Raw genomic sequence first — 4,526 nt, forward strand, 5'->3', positions numbered from 1 at the left:
ATGTCCATGGGGTCTCTGGGAACTTGTTGCCTTCTTTCTGGGATTCCTTGCTCTTTTTGCTCCTCTTCTCCTTCTTCTCCTTCTTCTTGCTCTGCTTCTGCTTGTTGCCCTTCTTCATTTCTTCTTTTTGTATGTCTTGGAGCAATTGGGCCAAGAGTCATTCTCTGAGCAGTGATGGCCATTCCAGGATATAGCCAATTAGGTCTTTCATCTTCAAGTGGTACTTGGGAATCTATGCATAGTCTAATGATGGTGCTAGGGAAGTGGAGCCAGGAGTCATGGTCACTTTTCTCACTAAACTCTTGTATCTGTTCAGCAATGAGTTTATGAACTTTGATCTCCCCTCCCACCATAATGCAATGTAACAAGATGGCTCTTTTAGGGACTATTTCTGAAGTGTTTGCAGTGGGTAGGATGGATCTCCTAACTATTGCATACCACCCTTTAGCTTCAGGTGTTAGGTCTCCCCTTCTCAAGACTCTTGGAGCCCCTTTTGTTTTTCTCACCCATTCAGCTCTGATGGCACAAAGGTCTTCAGCAATAGTCGAATAGTCAGGTTTTCCCATCATCATTTCCTCATAACTTGCTTGGCTGAAACGTATGTTTTTCAGGCCAAGAGTTTTCATGATTGCTTTTGGGCTGAAGTCAACTTCCACCCCTCTCACATAGCTTTTGTACGTGGGTTCCACGGTTGTATCCTCCCTCACTACATTTGCATAAAACTCCTTTACCAAGTTGATGTTGATTTTAGTGATTGGCTTAGTCAAGAGCTCCCACTTCCTCTTTTTGATCTTCTCCCAAACACCTGGAAACTCATCCTTTTCAAGGTCAAAGGGAACCTCAGCTAGTACCTTTTTAGGTCTCATCCATTCGGCTTGAATCTCATGGAAAACTGATTTGTATTTCCATGCATCAAACTCCCTTTCCTCCTCCATCGGCTCCTTGTCCTTTCTTCTTTTGTGGCTAGATGAGGCTGCCATTGTTCCTTGGTTTTGGCAAATGACAAGCTAAAGTTGACAAGGTGAAGTAAGAAAGTGTTGTTGGAAGTGTGGTGAGGTTGTTTTCGGCAAGAGATGGTTATGCTTATGATGAAAGAAAATGTGCACGGTGAAGATTTGGTGGTGTGGAACTCGTTTCCCCAAGTGGTTCTTTATAGTGAATGCAAGTAAAAATTGGACGGCTAGGGTTATTTGTGAAGGATGGCTTGATGGTAAATATATGAATTAGGGAGAAGGACGAATAGCTTTTCACATGTAGCTATCTTTTCATGCAGAATTTCCTTTTCCCATGTGTTAGTTTCAAAGATTTTTGAACTTTCTTTTTGACTAAGAACCGTGCCTTCCCTCTTGTCTTCTTCCTCCATTCCTATCCTTCCCTTTGTACCTGCACAAACAAACAAATGTGCTATTATTCTTCGGTCCATGTGAATAGTATTTGCACATGTTTTTCATTCTTTTGAATTGTAAATCAATGATTGTCTTTATGAGCTTATAGCCGTGACCTTTGTGTGTATGCACACTTATTAATGGACACCAAACTTAATGTTTGGTAATGTCTCCTGATGTCATGAAATCCATGTTGGTTATCCTTAATAAATGTGCATAATTCTAATAAATCATAATCACTTTGGCTCTTTGATCCTAAACAATTTTACTACCTAAGGTAATTGAAATCAAAGTATTAAAACATGCAAATGGTATACTTGTCATGAATTTCTAAATCCAAAGGAACTTCTTGCTTTTCATTAACTGTGTTCAAAAGGAACACCAAACTTAATGTTTGGTTGTGCAACTTGAAAGATTGAATACAATTTGAATAAGATTTGGGGATGCCTTCAGGTACACCAAACATAGAGATCAATTGTATTCTTCATGCAATGTTTAGTGCACTTTATCAACAGTTGTCCCAAGGATTCAATTCATGCATAAGAAACCATGCTTTATTAGATGCAGAGCAAAACAATAAAGAGTAAGGATACTAAAACATGGGTTGCCTCCCATGAAGCGCTTCTTTAACGTCACTAGCTTGACGGTTGTCCCTTGTTAGGGTGGATTGTAGTGCTTGATGTCCTCTCCTCTCACTATGGAAACATCCCCATTTGATTCCTTCATGATTTCCAAATGTTCCATAGAAAGAACTTTCCTGATGATGAACACTTGAGGGAGCTGAGAAGGAATGGGTTCGAGGCCAGGTGGGATTGGCAGATAATGACTTGATATCACTTTATCTCCCGGAGAGAAACCTTCAGTGGGAATTTTCTTGTTTCTCCACCCTCTTGGCAATTTCTTTACAATTCTGCTTTCTCTCTTGAGGATTTCTTCATTGACCCTTATGCTAGGAGGATCCTTCTGAGCTATTTCTATTGATTGTTGTGGTTTTAACTCTTGCAATTCTTGTTTACCTTCCAAAGACTGTTTCAAACTTTCGGCTACTAGCTTGCCTTCCTCCAAACATAGATAGTTACTATCATCCATAGGCTTTTCAGATTCTGGTGCAGGCTCAGATGCATATTTGAAAACATGGAAAATGAGCTGTTCATCATGTACTCTCAAAATTAGCTCTCCTTGTTCTATATCTATGAGTGCTCTAGCAGTGGCTAGAAATGGCCTTCCCAGAATGATAGGGTGTAAGTAGCTTTCCTCCATGTCCAAAATGACAAAGTCTGTGGGAAAGAAATAATTTCCCACTTTCACCAGCACATTCTCAACTACCCCTTCAGCTTGCTTCTGAGTTTTGTCAGCCAGTTGTATGATTACATCAGTGGATCTCACCTCATTCAGTTGTAGCCTCTTCATAAGAGTCAGAGGCATCACATTTATGCTGGCTCCTAGATCACAGAATCCTCTGTCAATTTTTGTTTCCCCTATGATACAGGGGATATGAAAACTTCCTGGGTCTGTTTTCTTAGAGACCATATCCTTCTTGATGAGTGCACTGCATTCTTTGTTCATTATTACAGTTTGTCCTCCCTTCAAAACTCTTTTCTTGCTCAGCAATTCCTTCAAATACTTGATATGTGTAGGCATCTGCTGGAGGATCTCAAGAAAGGGAATATTGATGTGGAGAGACTTAAATGTCTCTAAGAACCTTGAATATGTTTTCCCTTTTTCACCTCCTCCTAACCTTTGAGGAAATGGTGCTTTTGGTTGGTATGTTTCCAGCATGCCTTCCTCTTGCAGTTCCTTGGCTTGCTCAGTTTCACTTTCCTGCTCAGCTTCTTCCACACCTTCCTTCAAGATTTCTGGCTCCTTTTCTGAGGGTCTGATTCCTTCTTCTTCTGAGACTTCCTTCAACATGGTGATGACCTTGCATTCTTCCCATCTCACTCCCTTTTGTTCCCCTTTAGGATTATTCTCTGTGTCACTAGGGAACACTGTAGTTGATTTGGGGGCCTGTTGAGATAGCTCTCCTACTCGAGACTCCATCCTCTTGAGTTTTTCACCATGGTCCCTTAAGGTAGATCTCACATCATCCCTAAAGCTTTTCAACTCATTTATATCCTGACCCATGTTTGCTAGTATTCCTTCTATCCTGTTTAATTGATCTTGAAATTGTTGGTTCGGATTAGATTGGGCAGGTTGGTTATTTTGGCCATGATATGGTGGTTGGGAGTAAGTGTTTTGTGTGGCTTGGTATGATCTTTGGTCGGAGTTTTGGTATGTGGAATTGTTGTGTTGGTTATGGTTGTAAGATTTGTGGTTTTGTGGTTGGGTTTGCTGGTTTCCCCACCCAAAGTTTGGGTGGTTTTTCCATCCTGGGTTGTAAGTGTTGGAATGTGGATCATATGATTGCCTTTGTTGAATTCCCACATAGTTGGCCTCTTCCCAATCACCTCCTTCAATGCTTACTTCCTCTTGATCTTGTGTGTGTATCGCAGCCACTTGGTTTTGTGTCTAATTTCCTGGTGAGCTCTGCTAGTTGCTTGGCAAACACCTTGTTTTGGGCTAGAATTGTATCAACATGGTTCAGCTCCATGACTCCCTTAGTGTTGTGTCTCTCTGAAGCATAGTAGTATTCATTCTCAGCCACTGTCTCAATCACTTCAATGGCTTCTTCCACAGTCTTTTTCCTGTTCAATGAACCTCCTGATGAATGGTCTACAACCTTCCTTGATTCATAAGAAAGTCCATCATAGAAAATATGCAATTGCACCCAGTCAGGGAACATGTTTGGTGGACATTTCCTTGTCAATTCTTTGAACCTCTCCCATGCCTCGTAGAGCGTCTCACCATCTTGTTGTCTAAAAGTCTGAACCTCAGATCGAAGCCTATTGACCTTTTGTGGGGGGTAGAAACGTGCCAGAAACTTGCTCTCCACCTCATCCCAGGTTGTTAGGCTGTCCCTTGGGAATGATTCCAGCCACTTAGCTGCCTTGTCCCTAAGTGAAAATGGGAACAAGAACAGTTTATAGGCATCGTCCTGGACTCCATTGGACTTCACAGTGTCGCAAATTCTCAGGAATTTGGTGAGATGTTGGTTTGGATCTTCATTAGCACTCCCACCAAATGAACAATGGTTCTCCACCA

The 4,526-nt window shown here is 41.4% G+C and overlaps 1 non-coding gene across 1 annotated transcript; it reads left to right on the forward strand.

The window, feature by feature from the left end:
• The first annotated feature begins 4,165 nt into the window (after nt 1-4,165).
• Nucleotides 4,166-4,269, forward strand: LOC130984022 (small nucleolar RNA R71). Its single transcript, XR_009087983.1, has one exon. It is a non-coding gene; the product is annotated as a small nucleolar RNA R71 (small nucleolar RNA).
• Nucleotides 4,270-4,526: the final 257 nt, after the last annotated feature.

Source organism: Arachis stenosperma, chromosome 5, assembly GCF_014773155.1.
Source record: "Arachis stenosperma cultivar V10309 chromosome 5, arast.V10309.gnm1.PFL2, whole genome shotgun sequence".
NCBI classification, from domain to species: domain Eukaryota; kingdom Viridiplantae; phylum Streptophyta; class Magnoliopsida; order Fabales; family Fabaceae; genus Arachis; species Arachis stenosperma.